This window comes from Pan troglodytes, chromosome 16 (genome assembly GCF_028858775.2).
Source record: "Pan troglodytes isolate AG18354 chromosome 16, NHGRI_mPanTro3-v2.0_pri, whole genome shotgun sequence".
Classification (NCBI taxonomy): Eukaryota; Metazoa; Chordata; class Mammalia; order Primates; family Hominidae; genus Pan; species Pan troglodytes.
The window spans coordinates 67,133,565-67,151,109 of NC_072414.2; the positions used below are offsets into that span (position 1 = coordinate 67,133,565).

The following is a 17,545-nucleotide window of genomic DNA, read 5'->3' on the forward strand; positions in this document are numbered from 1 at the left end:
GCAGTGGTGCAATCTCGGCTCACTGCAACCTCTGCCTCCCGGGTTCAAGCAATTCTCCTGCCTTAGCCTCCTGAGTAGCTGGAATTATAGGTGCATGCCATGATGCCTGGCTAATTTTTGTATTTTTAGTAGAGACAGGGTTTCACCATGTTGATCAGGCTGGTCTCGATCTCCTGACCTCAGCTGATTCACCCGCCTCGGCCTCCCAAAGTGCTGGGATTACAGGCGTGTGCCACCATGCCCAGCCAACCTGCCCGCCCATTCTTATCTCACTTGGATAACACATATAGTAAGGCCCCCTTCAGTGCAGCCCACAGACAGAGCCCTGCACTTGGAAGGGCCCAACCAAGCTTGGTTGAATGCACTAGGACCAAGCAGTACTTTGAAATTCTTCGTAATTTAACTTTGAATTTGTCTTTTTTTTTTTTTTTTGAGACAGAGTCTTGCTCTGTCACCCAGGCTGGAGTGCAGTGGCGCAATCTTGGCTCACTGCAACCTCTGCCTCCTGGGTTCAAACGATTATCCTGCCTCAGCCTCTGAGTAGCTGGAGCTGGGATTACAGGCACGTGCCACCATGCCCGGCTAATTTTTGTATTTTCAGTAGAAACGGGGTTTCACCATCTTGGCCAGGCTGGTCTTGAACTCCTGACCTCAGGTGATCCACCTGTCTCGGCCTCCCAGAGTGCTGGGATTACAAGTGTAAGCCATCATGCCCGGCCAAATTTGTCTTTTGTAAGTGAAGTCCAATGGGGTCATGTAGCACGTGCTGAGGGCTTGGAACCTTGGCCTGAAGCATGGTCATGCCTCCTGCCACCTCCATGCTTCCCTGGAATGAGTTCTTGGCTATCCACTCCCTCAACCTCTGGTGCCCCAGTGCCACCCAGCCCCCTTGTCACCCCTGCCCTGCAACACTGCCACCCTTTGCTCCCTTGAGGGCCTGGGTGGGGGTGGGTGCGCCAGGGCCGAGTACATGCACCCCACAGTGTCAGAGCGGACAGGTGGTGGCCGTCCTGTCCCAGGCTGGCAGCAATATGCCATGTTCAGTGGGTGGCTTAGGGAGGGTGAGCCTCTCTCCACTCCCATCCCAGTCCCTAGTGCCTCCTGGCTATGAGGTTGGGACATAGTTGGGACTGTGGGCCTTTAGGAAGGGAAGATGCCTGCTTCTACTTCCCAATAAGTCTGGTGGCTGCTGGAAGGGGGAGCCTGGTAGTTACTAGGTTCCACATGTGCCACCTCCCCGATCTGTGAAGGTCCGCTCTTGCCCTGTGCGTGTCCCGAGCTGGAGGGAGTAAGAACATTAAGTGTAAATTACCAAAAAACGCAACACCATGACAGGTTGTGAGAGGCATCATGGAAAAAAGGGAAGACATTCCCCCATGCATTTTGAACAGGGAACCTGCAATTTCATTTTGTATTGGGCCCTGCAAATTATGTAGCAAATCCCACAGGCAGTGCTGTGTTGTGGCCTGCCAGCTCTCACTAGGTCACAGTTCACTTTCTGTGATGTCATGTTGGTAGCTTTGAAATGGCCATGGTGGGCCGGGCGCGGTAGCTCACGTCTATAATTCCAGCACTTTGGGAGGCCGAGGCTGGTGGATCATCTGATGTCAGGAGTTCGAGACCAGCCTGGCCAATGTGGCGAACCCGTCTCTACTAAAATACAAAAATTAGCTGGGTGTGGTGGTGGACGCTTGTAGTCCCAGCTACTCAGCAGGCTGAGGCAGGAGAATAGCTTGAACCCGGGAGGTTGAGGTTGGAGTAAGCCAAGATCTTGCCATTGCACTCCGGCCTAGGCAACAAGAGCGAAACTTGTCTCAAAAAAAAAAAAAAAGAAAAAAAGAAAAAAAGAAATGGCCATGGTGAGTATTAACAGCACGGAAATAGGGCAAACACTTCAAAACAGAACTTTTATTTTATTTTATTTTATTTTAGATGTAGCCTCACTCTATTGCCCAGGCTGGAGTGCAGTGGTGTGATCTCAGCTCACTGCAACCTCTGCCTCTCAGATTCAAGTGATTCTCCTGTCTCAGCCTTTTGAGTAGCTAGGACTACAGGTGCGTGCCACCTTGAACACCCAGCTAATTTTTGTATTTTTAGTAGAGATGGGGTTTCACCATATTGGTCAGACTAGTCTCGAACTCCTGACCTCAGGTGATCCACCTGCCTCGGCCTCCCAGAATGCTGGGATTACAGGCATGAGCCACTGCGCCTGGCCTAGAACTTTAAAAAAATGTATGTAGAGCTGGTTTTTAACATTTACCAGCATAGCACTGTATAGAGTACCCAATAAAAGTCGGAAACTTCTTATCCTTGTTAATTTAATTGGTTAAATAGGGCAGGCCCAAACTTCTAGGAAGACAGTGCAGAGGCATGGAAGGAAGGCTAAGGAAGAAAACAGCTTAGTAAGTGCCAGGCACTGGTCCAAACCATTTCACCACCTTTTCAGGAATGAGGAAATAAGCTCAGAAAAGTAGTGGGACTCAACCAAAACCACACATCAGGCCAGCTACTGAGCTAATATTCGGACCCAATGTCCTAGCTCTTCTCACAGCAAAAGGAGAGGTTTTCTTTTTAAAACTAGAGATAGGGTCTCACTATGTTGCCCAGGTTGTTCTCAAACTCCTGGGCTTAAGCAATCCTCCTATCTTGGGCTCCCAAAGTGCTGGGATTACAGGCATGAGCCACCATGCCCAGAGAGGTTCTTTAGAGTCACATGTCTCTCTCTCTCTTCCTTTCCTTTCTTTCTTTTTTTCTTTCTTTCTTTCTTTCTTTTTTTTTTTTTTGAAACGGAGTCTCACTCTGTTGCCCAGGCTGGAGTGCAATGGCACAATCTCGGCTCACTGGCAACCTCCACCTCCCAGGTTCAAGCAATTCTCCTGCCTCGCCCTCCCAAGTAGCTGGGACTATGACTATAGGCACATGCCACCACGCCTGGCTAATTTTTGTATTTTTAGTAGAGATGGGGTTTCACCACGTTGGCCAGGCTGGTCTCGAACTCCTGACCTCAGGTGATCCACCTGCCTCAGCCTCCCAAAGTGCACAGGGCCTAGCACAGGGTTCTGAACTCCAGGAATAAACTGGGGCTCAGAAGGAGTAGGCAGGAGGGGGGCTGGCGAAGGACCTAGAAGTTCCCACCCTGGGCTCTTGATCTCTTGCAGTAACTTCGCAGCCTGAGGCAGAAGCCTAGATGAATGAGAAGCAGGACAGAATGTTCCAGCAGCCACCAACTAGAGCAGAGACACAAATATTTACTAAGCCTAGGGGCCTCCCCAACATGCCGGCAGAGTTGGAGGGAACAAGTGTATGAGGCCTCTCTCTGTAAGGGCAGGGAATACATGGCAGGGAGAAGCCCCATGGAGAGGTCTCCCCTGACTCCAGCCTATCCGTCACATTGGTATATGAGTCCCTCACACCCTCAAGTATGTAAAGCCAGTCACAAAGCACCTTCTCAGCCATGGGCAGCGTGGGGAGCTGATCTCCATCTTATAAATGAGGAAACTGAGGCCCACAGAGGGAAGATAACATACCCAAAGCCAGAGGGCTGGGAAATGCTAGAGTCTGCAGTGGAAGGCTGGACTGGAAATGCTGCCCCCAATACCAGTAGTCTCCAATCCTGCATCTGCCCAGCACACCCCCTCCCCAGGAACTTCTCTTGACCCTGGCTGGCCTCCTCCCTGACTGACCCCCAGACCCTCTTCTTTGGCGAGATCTTTTGCCCCCTTACTTCCTGCAGCTCCCGGGCTGTTCTCTTCCCAGGTTAACCTCCCCTTTCTTCTTTTTTTTGAGACAAGGTCTCACTCTGTCACCCAGACAGGAGTGCAGTGGCACGATCATGGCTCATTACAGCCTTGACCTCCAGGGCCCAAGCAATCCTCCCATGTCAGCCTCTCAGGTAGCTGGGACCACAGGCACGTGCCACATTTTTTATTTTTGGTAGAGATGGTGGTCTCACTATATTGCCCAAACTGGTCTGAAACAATCCCCTTCCCCAGCCTCCCAAAGTGCTGGGATTACAGGTGAGTGCTATCCCACCCAGCCCATCCCCTTTCTTCCTATTTCCCACCTCAGAGAAGCCTTCTCACCTCACACCTCTCTCTCCAAATCGTGCCCCTCCTCCCTCATCTAGCTGAGGCCTGGCCTCTCATCCAGAAAGCCCTCCTGGACTGCTCCCAGTCACAGGGCTCTTGGGCTCTCAAGATTGCATGAAGTATGTTCATATTGTACTGTCCATTAAAAAAAAAAAAAGCGCGTGAGAGACTAGCACACAGGGGTTTAGGTCCTAGTTGCAGCTGTCGCCAACTTCCTAGGGTGACCTCAGGCTCCCCTACTCTCTCTGAGCCTCAGCTCCCTCATCTGTAGGCAGCCTGCCTGCCTCACCAGGGAATGGAGAGTCTAGATGAGAAAACCCTGGCAGTGGGCACAGGTCACAGCTGTTGGGGTTTTTGCTGGCATCAGCATTGCACCCTCTAGATCTGTTCCCATCCATTACCATCTGGCCACACACTGCCTTGTTCTTGCTCTCCCCTAGGGGTGGGAGGCCTGTGTCTGGCTGGAGAGCCCAGTTCGAGAGGGTGCTGTGTGTGCAGGGAGCCCTGCTTTTCCCCACTGGCCCCAGTGAGCCAGGCCTTGGCTTGGGGCTGGAAAGAGCCCAGTACTGGGAATCGCTGCCCTAAGTGAGGAGCCCCAACCCCTAAGCAGTTCTGCCCTTCAGCCCTCCAGGGTGTTAAATTTGCCTAGCCAAGAGCAAACTCTCTTTCTCTGTGCCAGGAGTAGTAGAGCCCCTGGGAAATGCTGTTTTTGTCCCCTGAGGCAGACTTTTGGGGAGTCCAAAAAAGGGCTCCCCACGGTGCCGGCTATCACAGAACAGGAGACAGGAGCAGGAGACAGGCCGGGAAGATGCGGCGACTGGGGGACCGGATAGGAGGGCCCTTGTCCTGAGGCTGCGTAGGCATAGCAAGCTCCGGGATTTTACTTCGTTGGAATGTTCTTTTGAGCTACTTTGGGGGCCGTGACTGAGAGAGCTCGTGGGGGACTCAGGCCCTTTCAGAGTCACCCGTGTGGCTCGGCCACTGCGCCAGGTCTTGGAACATCTAAGGCAGAAACAAGACCAACACCCGCAAGCCTCCAACAGCCCCTGGGGCTCCGCCCAGCCGTTGGGGTGGAGGGGTTGGGGGGAGGTGCAGGGGCGGGCACTGTGGGGGGTGGGGCGGGGCCGGTGGCCGCGACTCCACCCCGCGCCCCTAGTCGAGTAAACAAGCCACGGGCGGCGCCTGGGGGCCGCTCCTGCAAGCCGGGGCGCTGGGTTACATCACGGTTCCCTGGAGACTCCCGCCCCAGCGGCCGGGTCCCTGAGGCCCGCGCCCGCCCGCCGCCTGTGTCCGAGAAGCAGAGAGCTGGCAAGGGCCCGCCAGGGCGGGAAGGCTCCCACGTTTTCTCCGGAGGCCCCTGGGACTTTGTTGCAATTGGGTTCAGCCCGCGCATGGGCTGAACGTGGACGCGCGGGAACCGCGCCTCGGTTTCCCCATCTGTGAAACCTGGAGGCTGTATTAGGATTCTGTGCCTCCTATTAGGATTCAGCTGGGGGAAGGAGAGCGGCAGCCAGGGCCAGGGCCAGTCCCAGGCAGGCTGTGACTGGAGCCGGGCTTTCTACGTTAGGGTTTTGGTGGGTACCCGCTCAGCCACGTGCCAGAATGCACCCTCCCTCTGAGGGGACATGGAGACCACTCGCTGGGCCAAGGCACAGCAAGGACGACCTTGTATCCTAGCATTCTCCTGTCCCCACTTGCTGCTGGACACGGACCCTCTAGGTAAAATTCAACAATAGTTCCTGCCAGCCACCCTCACGGCGGGTTTGTGCCAGTGCTTTGGGAAAGATGTTGGGTTGCCCACTTAGGCGGGAGGGAGATTTCTGCTCAACATCAACAACTCAATCTACCACGGAGCCTGAGCCACTGGTCTGGAGGAAGCTGCGGGGGAGGCAGGGGTCGTGGGCACCCAGCTTGGGAGACACTCAAGCAGAGTACGGGCTAGGCACGGGGAAGAAGGTGGCAGAGGGCATGCTTGCCAGCGTCTCCAGGAGCTGTCCTGCCCTGGGGTTCCATTATTTAATGATTCTGCACCTGCACCATCTGATAAGGTAGCCGCATATGACTGTTGAGCACTTGAAATGTGTGGGAACCCACTAGGAGCCCCAGAGTTGGCATAAATATTATTTTAAGCTGAAGACATTTGAGATTCAACAGACACAGAAAAAAGCCTCCTAGGAGCTTCCTTTATCTGACAAAAAGCAGTAACTTCTGGGAAGTAAGTCTACCATAAACTCTGTCATAGGGGTAGTTTCATGGCCCCAAGAAGACAGAGCGACCATTCATACCTATATAGACAAATATTTCACAAACTTTATCACCTGTCGGTTCTCTTAAAACCCCATTTGTCTTTGCTAAAGAAACCTATTTGTTTTTCCCACAGAAGCCCTTTCTTTCCCCTCCCTTTGCCCTACTAAGTTAGGTATATAAGCCTTCAACTCTATGTAACCAGCCAGCTACGTCCTTTGTTGGTACGGTATGCAGACATAATAAACTTCTTCTCCTGTTAATCTGTCTTTTGTCAGTTTAATTCGAAAGCTGCAATCACAGAACAAGAGAGTGTAGAGGAAAAGTTTTTTCCTCTCCTGCAGGGGCTAGTACACATTGATATGGGCGGTAAGTGTAACATATACACAGGATTTAGGAGACTTAGCATGAAACAAAAGAATGTGAAATATCTTAATAATTTTGTATATGATTAAATATTGAAATGGTAACACAGGGTTCCATTAGATAAATTGGGTTCTCTTAAATATATTGCTAAAATTGATTTCATCTGTTTCTCCTTACTGTCTGCTAGAAAATTTCAGATAACATATGGCTCCTATTTTATTTCCATTGAATAGCATTGCTAAATGTCAGGTGACCTTGTGTCTTTGGGTTGGCTTTTCCCAAGCAACACCACCACATCGAGATTAACTGAATGCTCTTGTGTCGAGTCCTGAGCAGCGTGGGCAGTGGGGAGTGGAAGAGGAGGGGGCGCAGTGCCAGCCCTTGGGGAGCTGCCAAGCCCCTCTTGGCTTCCAACTTGGTCTGGCCACATCCTCCTGCAGTCCTGCTTCCCCTCCTCCACAGGACAGTCAGGCCAGCAGAAAGCTGGGCAGAGGGTTCTGGGGCTGGCCAGGGCTCTGAGAACTCAAGGAGGGAGCTCGGTGTGGGCCAAGGATTCAGAAGACAGTGTGGCCAGCAGCCAGGAACTATGACTGCACCGAGTGCTGTTCCCATGCCCAGGACCAAGATGCATCCCGGGCCTCACTGCCGAGCACCTCCCGGCTTAGTGGCCACAGAGTCCTCTTCCTGCTCTGCCAAGCACCATCTGGCTGTGGTGGAACAGGCTCCCCTGCTCTCCCATCCTCTCTGCCATCTCCCATTCCCTAGGCCTTGCTGGATTAAAACATTTTCCTGATAATCATTCAGGGATATAGGCTGAGGTCTGAGAAAGTAAGCTACCCTAAGGCCCCTGAAAAAATAAAACAAAATAACAAACTGTAGGTGGTATTTCTGATGAACAGCCCACACCTGGCAATTTAGAGGGATGGTCCTGGTTGGTGTGACCCAGGTTTAACCCCTGCAGCTGATATGAATGTGACAGCTTTACAGCCCTGTAAAGCTAACCAGACCTGTACATAGTTAAACAACCTTATCTAACATTCCTCCTCCTTCTCCTATATAAACTTGCTCATAACAGCCAACACTCACATCATGCTTATTGTGTGCTAGGCACTGCTTTGGGGATCTTACATGCTTTTTTGTGTGTGTGTTTTTTTTTTTTTTTTTTTGAGACGGAGTCTCGCTCTGTCCCCCAGGCTGGAGTGCAGTGGCCCGATCTCGACTCACTGCAAGCTCCACCTCCCAGGTTCACGCCATTGTCCTGCCTCAGCCTCCCGAGTAGCTGGGACTACAGGCGCCCGCCACCACGCCTGGCTAATTTTTTGTATTTTTAGTAGAGAGGGGGTTTCACCGTGTTAGCCAGGATGGTCTCCATCTCCTGACCTCGTGATCTGCCCGTCTCGGCCTCCCAAAGTGCTGGGATTACAGGCATGAGCCACCGTGCCTGGCCGGGATCTTACATGTATTAATTCATTTAAGGCTGGGTGCGGTGCCTCACGTCTGTAATCCCAGCTACTCAGGAGGCTGAGGATGGAAGAATTGCTTGAGCCCAGGAGTTTGAGACCAGCCTGGGCAACATAATGAGACCCTGTCTCTACAAAACATAAAACATTTACCTGGGTGTGGTTGAGTGCATCTGTAATCCCAGCTACTTGGGAGGCTGAGGTGGGAGGATCTTTTGAAGCTGGGAGTTTAAGACCAGCCTGGGCAACACAGCAAGACACTCCCCCTACAAAAATTAAAATTAAAATTAATACATGTAGTTTGGATTAAATTGGATTTCAGGCACAACAAAACCGTGAAGTGAGTGCTATTATTATCTGCTGTTCACAAGTGAGAAGCTGAGGCACGGAGAGGTTAAGTAAACTTGCTCAAGGTCACACAGCTACAAAGAGGCAAAACCAGGATTGCAACCCAGGCCATCTGGCTCAGTATCCGTGCTCCAAATCACTGCATGACACAGCTTTTCCCGCAATGCTGGAGGACTCGATTGTGTTTTGTTTTCCTAAACTTGTTCCCTTTTGTTTTCCTAAACTTGTTCCCAACTTATGATAAACCTGTGACAGGTGTTCATGATCCAAAATGTGTCTGAGATTGGCTTTAACAAATTAAACATGAGATGGGAAAGTGACCAAATGCATGAGGAAGAAGAAAAAAATTCCAGAAGAATAAATCTTTCTACCATCCTTTGTCCATGTGTCTGTGTGGGTGGACAAGGGAATACTGTGTAAGAATGGTTGCAGCTTGTTCAAAGATAAACTGTAGTTGAAAGTTGCAGTCTGCATTGATAGTTGCCCCTAGTTTAGCAAGCTGCCTGAGTGGGCTCCGAAATGGAGACATATCTGATTTGCAGAGGCAGGGCAGGAGGGCTAAATTGCCACAAATAAGAATAAAAGAACAGGCGTTTCAAACAGGAATGGGGGTGGGTAGAAACCCAAGAAGGCGTCAGCAAGCTGTGACCTGAGTGGGGTGTAGCAGCACAGGAAACAGCTCTGATGGGTTTTCAAACAAGGACGGCTACTGTTTAATCGTCCCCGTTGCTTGTGCTGAGCTGCGATGTCATTCTTCTCAATCTCCTGACCTTTGGTCAAAGCCTGACATCAACCCTGCTTTATGACCATCCGTGCTGAGACAGTCAGTGCTAAGGGGTGAGGGGGCATGAAGCCTGGGGAGGACCGGGCCTGGAGGCCATGAGCACTGGGCAAGTTGCTGAGTGGGGAGTTGGCCTGGAGAAACATAAGCCCCTTTGCCATCCTCAGAGTCACTAGGGGCGCCGGATTCCTGCCAGGCACAGGATGTCCAGCCAGAGTAGCATCTAGCTCCTGAAATCCAGCACATGCTCTCCTCCCAAGTCAGGTGTCCTGGCCCAGGGCTCTGTCTGCAGAGAGTGGTGCCTTTGGGCTGGCAGTGGTCCTGCCTGGATCCTCTGCTGAAAGCTAAGGACCTTGGGTCCCAGGCACAGGGCAGGCCCTGGGCTACTGCTCTAGACTTCCTGAGTCAGAGAAAGCCCCGCTGGACCTCCCAAGGCCTCATCCTGGCACCTGAGTCAGCCTCCTCCCTCTTTCTGAGCCACCCTCGGCTGACCTCCCCCAGCCAGCCTGCCTCTAAAAGTGGGGCTTCATAGGGACATTGTAATGGGGGAGCAGACTCCAGATCTAGTTCATTTATTTATCCATCCTTTCCTGTTGTTTATATTGACCTGTATGCCAGATACATAGGTTTTCTTTTTCTTTTTTTCATTGCACTCAGGCTGGGGTGCAATGTCATGATCTTGGCTCACTGCAACCTCCGCCTCCTGGATTCAAGAGATTCTCCTGCCTCAGCCTCCTGAGTAGTTGGGATTACAGGCACCTGCCACCACACCCAGCTAATTTTTGTATTTTTAGTAGAGAGGGGGTTTCACCATGTTGGTCAGGCTGGTCTCAATCTCCTGACCTCAGGTGATCCACTCACCTTGGCCTCCCAAAGTGCTGAGATTATAGGTACGAACCACTGCACCTGACTGATACATAGGTTTTCTAATTTAGTCCTACAATGCACCATTATAGGTTGTGTTTTTGTTTTTTTGAGACAGGGTCTTGCCGTGTCGCTTAGACTGGAGTACAGTAGCATGATCACAGCTCACTGCAGCCTTGACCTCCCAGGCTCAAGTGATCCTCCAACCTCAGCCTCCTGAATAGCTGGGACCATAGGTGTGTGCCACCGCACCCAGGTAATTTTTAAAATTTTTGTACAGATAGGGTCTCACTATATTGCCCGGGCTGGTCTCAAACTCCTGGGCTCAAGAAGTCCTCCTGTCTCCCAAAGTGCTGGAATTATAGGCATGAACCACTGCACCTGAATGGTATTTTTATTCTTTTCTTTTTTTTTTTTGAGACAGAGTCTTGCTCTGTCGCCCAGGTTGGAGTGCAGTGGCATGATCTCGGCTCACTGCAACCTCTACCTCCTGGGTTCACGCCATTCTCTTGCCTCAGCCTCCGGAGTAGCTGGGACTACAGGCGCCCGCAACCACGCCCGGCTAATTTTTTTCTATTTTTTTCTAGTAGAGATGGGGTTTCACCATGTTAGCCAGGATGGTCTTGATCTCCTGACCTCGTGATCCACCCGCCTCAGCCTCCCAAAGTGCTGGGATTACAGGCGTGAGCCACCGCGCCCAGCCGGCATTTTTATTCTTAAATTACAGATGAGGAAACTGAGGGGCCAGGGGTAGCTGGGACACAAGTCCTGTCTGAATTGTGCTGGTCTTCCAGCTTGGTGGGGTGGGATGGAGGCAGCCTGGGCTGGGGACCTGAAAGCAGAAGAGGGGATGAAGGGAACTGGGTAGGCTTGTGGACCACAGGCCCACATGGGAGCCACACCCTGGCAAGAGAGGGGATTGTGAAAGAGAAGGCAGGTGGGGTTCAGGACAAAGATGGGAAAATGGGGGCAGGGAGCAAGAGACCCTCCAGGCCTTGCAGATGCAGGAGTTGAGCAGGTAGAGGATAGATGGGGTGGAAGGGAGGTGGGTGCCCAACAGGGATGACCCTGCAGGTGAGGTCCCAGGCAGTAAGCGATGAAACTACTTTGAGTGGGGGCAGCCCACCCAATACCTCCTCCTCTGGGCTAAAGAGGAGGGAGGGGAACTAGCTGGGCTATCTGTGCATTCAGCCATCCCTAGGGGCTGTCCAGGGGCACTTGTCCCCAGAGAGGAAGGCCAGCTCTGTCCTTGGAGGATGAGAGTGAGTAAGCAGACAAGCACCGTGCTAGTTGCGTTTCATTCAAGATCTTCCCACCACACCCAGTAAGAAAGGCATGACACTAGGAGTTTGAAACCAGCCTGGGCAACAGAGCGAGACCTTGTCTCTACAAAAAATTTTTAAAAATTAGCCAGGTGTGGTGGCACATGCCTATAGTTTCTTTTTTTTTTTTTCGAGACGGAGTCTCGCTCTGTCACCCAGGCTGGAATGCAGTGGCGCGATCTTGGCTCACTGCAAGGTCTGCCTCCAGGGTTCACGCCATTCTTCCACTTCAGCCTCCCGAGTAGCTGGGACTACAGGCACGCGCCACCACGGCTGGCTAATTTTTTGTATTTTTAGTAGAGACGGGGTTTCACCATGTTAGCCAGGATGGTCTCGATCTCCTGACCTCGTGATCTGCCCACCTCGGCCTCCCAAAGTGCTGGGATTACAGGCGTAAGCCACCGCGCCTGGCCAATGCCTATAGTTTCAGTTACTTGGGAGGCTGAAGTGGGAGGATCACTTGAGCCCAGGAGTTCAAGGCTGCAGTGAGCCATGGTGGCACCACCACCTCCAGCCTGGGTGACAGAATGAGACCCTGTCTCTAAAGAAAAAAAAAAGGCATGACAGCCCCATTTTAGAGATGAGAAAACTTTGGCCAGCCATGTCCAATGGCCTGCCTGAGGTCACAGAGTTAGGCTGGAGTGCAGCCAGGATGCAAACTTGCCTTTGCTAGTCTGGTGAAAGAGCTAGGTATAAATAGAAACCCCAAAGCAGTGGGTGCCAGGCACAGGACTGGAGGCTATGAGGGGAGCAGGGGTGACTGAATACCCCCACCCCAATACTACCCCCAAGGCATCTGCTTATTCTGGACCCAGAAGGAGAGGCTGGGGGCATTTCTAGGTATCCTGTGGATACCACAGAGGTTATGCACACTCTGGCATAGTAAGCCAGGCAGAGTAGTCTGAGGGAAGGGAGTGGGGATGGGGGAGGGGGTAGAAGAGAAGGTAGGGAAGGAAGTGGGAGGAGGGACTGAGGGGGAGATGGAGAAAGGGCGGGGGAAGGAGGGAAGGGAGGGAGGGAGAGGGGGAGGGGAAGGGAGGAAGAGGGGGAGGGGAGGGAGGGAAGTAAGAAAGGAAGGAAAGGGGGAGGGAGGGAAAGAAGGAAGTGGGGAGGGAGGGAGGGAGGGAGGGAAGGTTGGTTGCCGGCCATGGTTGCACGTGTGTGCCTGGCTGGTTCTGTGTCCCTCTGTGTGTGTGCATGCATGTGTTCGCATGTGCATGTGTACATGAGTGCAACAGTTTTTTCTCCTTGGTCCTCTAAGCTCCTGTGAGTCCTGCTGGGCCAGGAAGTCTCCATTTGGGGCATGGCATTGGGATCCCAGTCAATAGCCCTAGACTTGTCCACTGGCATTGGGGGTGGGCAGGAGGGTTGGACAGGCAATGGGGAGGGGTAGGAGCCGTGAAGCCTTCAGGCTTGGGGTGGCTGGGAGGGGCAGTGAATGCCCCAGGCAGGCCTATACTCTGGGGGGCTTTCTTGGTTGTTCCAGGCCAGACAGTCCCCAACACGCATGTGTATTCCAGGCTGCACGGACCAGCTGGGATCCTTCCCCACCCCTTAGGCTTACTTTCTCCAGAAGCACTGGGCATTGCTGTGCCCATTCTACACTGGGTTCTTCATATTCACAGTCAGTTGATCTGCCTGATTATCCCTTGATGTGGTTAATGGTTATCCTCATTTTTTTTTTTAAAGAATATCACTGTATTTATTTTCCTACAGGTAATTTTTCTATGGCTTCAGCATTTTCTCTTCAAATCAAAAGAAAAATTTCCCAAAGTTTAGAACTGGATCACTTGGCCCTTTCTCTTATCTCCTTCCAGTTCAAAATGCTTGCATCTCTTAATGGCCAGCATCCTCTTGGATCTGCAGTTAGGCTCAACACATTCCAGCCTTAGCACAACCTTCTTTGTGGTCTTAGCCTTCTTCCAGAAAATTGGCTTTGTCTGCCCACCATGGCTACTCTGCTTCCGATCATAGCACCTCTTTCCCTGGGCATACAAGGAATCCTTGCTCTTCTTATACTGTGTCACTTTGTGAGGCTGATGCTTGCCACACTTCTTACAGAAGGCTCTTCAGGTCTTAGGTACATTGACCATCTTTGCAGCACGGCTGTTCTGTCTATATGATGAAAACAAGAAACGGCGTCTGAGACCCTTACCTTGCACAGCTCTCCCCTAACAGGAAAGGGCCCTCTTTTTTTTTTTTTTTTTTTTTTTGAGACAGTCTCCCTCTGTTACCCAGGCTTGAGTGCAGTGGCACAATCTCAGCTCACTGCAACCTCCACCTCCTGGCTTCAAATGATTCTCCTGCCTTAGCCTCCAGAGTAGCTGGGACTACAGGCACGCACCATCATGCCCTGCTAAGTTTTATATTTTTAGTAGAGACGGGCACTCCATGTTGGCCAGGCTGGTCTCGAACTCCTACCTCAGGTAATCCACCCACCTTGGCCTCCCAAAGTGCTAGGATTACAGGTGTGAGCCACCACGCCCGGCCATCCTCATTTTTTTTTTTTTTTGAGACAGTGTCTTGCTCTGTTGCCCTAGCTGGAGTACAGTGGTGTGATCATGGCTCACTGCAGCCTTGACTTCCTGGGCTCAATGATCCTCCCATCTCAGTCTCCTGAGCTGGGACCACAGGCACATGCCACTACCATGCCCAGTTAATTTTTTTTTTTTTTTTTTTTTGCCAGGGGGAGATGGGGGTCTTGCTATGTTGCCTAGGCTGGCCTTGAACTCCTAGGCTCAAGCAATCCTTCCACCTCGACCTCCCAAAGTGCTAGGATTACAGGCGAAAGCCATCTTGCCTGGCCTTATCCTTTTTCTTTTTTTTTTTGAGACGGAGTCTTGCTCTGTCGCCCAGGCTGGAGTGCAGTAGTGCAATCTTGGCTCTCCACAAGCTCTGCCTCCCGAGTTCACGCCATTCTCCTGCCTCAGCCTACCAAGTAGCTGGGACTACAGGCGCGAGCCAACACACCCGGCTAATTTTTTGTATTTTTAGTAGAGACGGGGTTTCACTGTGTTAGCCAGGATGGTCTCCATCTCCTGACCTCGCCTGATCTGCCTGCCTCGGCCTCCCAAAGTGCTAGGATTACAGGGGTGAGCCACCGTGCCTGGCCCTCATTTTTTATATCTGTGTAAACTGAGCCCCAGAGAGATGAAGTGACTTGCCTATGGCAGCACAGCTAAGAAGTAGCAGAAGCAGGATTTGAACCCAGGAAGACAGGGCACCAATCTCAGCCCCCAGTCCCTTCAGCATAGAGTGAGGGTCCCCTGCCTTCTACTCCACCCTACCCTCCCAGCCTCAGGAGCACATTCACAAGTACAGGTTGGGCCCCTCTTCTGTTCTGTGAGGCCTGTATCAATTTGTCATGGGGTGGAGAGCCCAGCTCCCTGGTGGAATCACATCAGGTCATAGTGACAGAGTCCCGGCTCCCCAGGGACTGACTCCCAGCCACAGCACTGGGAGCTGGGATAGCACTCTACCCCACTGAACCTGCAGCACAGGGCCAGCCAGTCATGGAGCCCCTCAAATCCATTGGTGCACTGGGGGCCAGAGGGCTTGCAGGAGTGGATGAGAGGTGGCTCAGCCTTCAGTAGGCCCTGGCTGAGAAATAAAGAGGCTGTTCATAAGCGCAGATGTGGTTCTGGTCGGCTGGGCCCCAGGGATCCTGAGCAGGCCTTTCTTGTCTGAACCCAGATCTACTTCTTGGGTTTGTCAGCATTCCCTACCACCACCCTCAGCCCCACAGCCTGGCCGAGCAGTGGGCGCAGTCTCTCAACTTGCCCTGAATGCCTTCGCAGGCCTCTTGCCTTCAGGAGTTGCATGCTGCACCTTCTGGAAACAAACAGGGACCATGATACCAGGTGGGGCTAGGCTGCCACTCCTGCCCTCCCACTGGCTGCAGTCAGATGTCAGCACACGGCGCTGGGGGTGTGGGTCACAGGAAGGCCCTGTGGGCCTCTGGAAGGTTCTGCTCAGAAGAAACATCATGGGCAAGGAGGTCTGTGCAGGGGCTGCAGGGCCTGCAGTCACCCCTCCGATTGCCTGTTACAGATGGGGAGCTGTGGAGGTTTCTGTGTCCCTTCCTTTTAACTGAACAACCCCAGCTGGACACAGTGGCTCACACCTGTAATCCCAGTACTTTGGGAGGCAGAGGCGGGTGGATCACCTGAGATCAGGAGTTCGAGGCAAGCCTGACCAATATGGTGAAACCCTGTCTCTACTAAAAATACAAAAAAATTAGCCGGGCAGCTACTTGGGAGGCTGAGACAGGAGAATTGCTTGAACCTGGGAGACAAAGGTTGCAGTGAGCCGAGATCTCACCACTGCACTCCAAGATGGGAGACAGAGTGAGACTCTCTCTCAAAAAAAAAAAAAAAAAATTTGAACAACCCCTTTCCAGGCCTTTTGTCCCCATTAGGAGTGTCCTGTTGTGGTCCCTGGCTACTGCCCCAGACTTAGGAATGGGGACAGAACTGGGCCTGGGAGCTGGGATTAGAATGGGCTGGGATTGGGATGAAGATGGGCTAGTCTGGGCTGGGCAGAGCTTGGGATGGGGGTGGGAGGCTTGAAAGCAGAGGGCTTTACTGGAATGACTGTTTATCCCCTGCCCACTCTGCATTGAGCCTGTCAACCTGAATGATGAGATTCAGGCAATATGATTAAATACTGAGTTTATTGGAGTGCAAAGTTTGAGGAAGGCACAGTCTCCAAAAAAATGGGGTCCAAGGTGCTCTGAAGTAGAGAGATTTGAGGATCATTTATATAGGCAAGGATGTAAACAGGATTACATCATTTTTCATACATAGTTACAGCAATTGATTGGTTAAAGGCAGTGTTTCTTTTTTGGGAAAAGTATATTTGACATTCCACATAAGGATGTAATAGTTAAGGGGTCTTTCATCTCAGTCAAGAGGTCTTCTATCTTAGGGCCATCTGGTCTAAGCCAGGAACAAGGAAGGAAATTAATTTATAACAAAAGTTCAGTAATTAAGAGGTCAAGTTCTGTGACTCAGTCTCCAAAGGCAACCTTCCTCAGAGCCTAGTAACTGTTATTTTTGTTCTTGTTGTTTTGTTTGTTTTGTTTTTGTTTTTGAGACAAGGTCTTGCTCTGTCTCCCAGGCTGGGGTGCAGTGGCGCAATCACAGCTCACTGAAACCCCGACCTCCTGGGCTGGGCTCAAGCAATCCTCCCACCTCAGCCTCCTGAGTAGCTGGAACTACAGGTGTGCATCATCACCCCTGGCTTTTTTTTCTTTCTTTCTTTTTTTGGTATAGAGAAGGTCACATTATGTTACCCAGGCTGGTCTCAAACTCCTGGGCCTGAGCAATCCTCTAGGTTTGGTCTCCCAAAGTGCTAGGATTATAGGTGTGAGCCACTGCACCTGGCCCCTAATAACTTTTAGAAGCCCTAAACAGATGATCCAGTTCCTTTCACAAGCCTGTGGAAAAATGGCAGACTGAGGAGGTGGTTTTGGCTCTCTGGCCTTCACAGAACTTCTTCCTAGAGAAGGGAAAGCAGACTTCAGCCCCATGTTGTTGGGAACAGGCCCCCAAATCTGGCCATAAACAGGCCCCAAAACTGGCCATAAACAAAATATCTGCAGCACTGTGACATGCTCATGACAGCCACGATGCCCATGTTGAAGGTTATTGTTTTACCGGAATGAGGGCAAGGAATACCTGGCCCACCCAGAGCGGAAAACCGCTTAAGGCATTACTGAACCACAAACAATAGCATGAGCGATCTGTGCCTTAAGGACACGCTCCTGCTGCAGATAACTAGCTAGACCCATCCCTTTGTTACAGCCCATCCCTTTGTTTCCCATATGGGATACTTTTAGTTAATCTATAATCTATAGAAACAATGCTTATCACTCGCTTGCTGTCAATAAATATGTGGGTAAATCTCTGTTCATGGCTCTCAGCTCTGAAGGCTGTGAGTCCCCTGATTTCCCACTCTGCACTCTATATTTTTGTGTGTGAGTCTTTAATTCCTCTAGCGCTGCTGGGTTAGGGTCTCCACGACCAAGCTGGTCTCAGCACCACATCTTCTCAGAGTCCTGCCTGCTTCCTA

The 17,545-nt window shown here is 51.6% G+C and overlaps 1 pseudogene; it reads right to left on the reverse strand.

Annotated features, from left to right (window-relative positions):
* Positions 1-13,160: 13,160 nt before the first annotated feature.
* LOC100615852 (large ribosomal subunit protein eL42-like) lies at positions 13,161-13,583 on the reverse strand (annotated as a pseudogene).
* Positions 13,584-17,545: the final 3,962 nt, after the last annotated feature.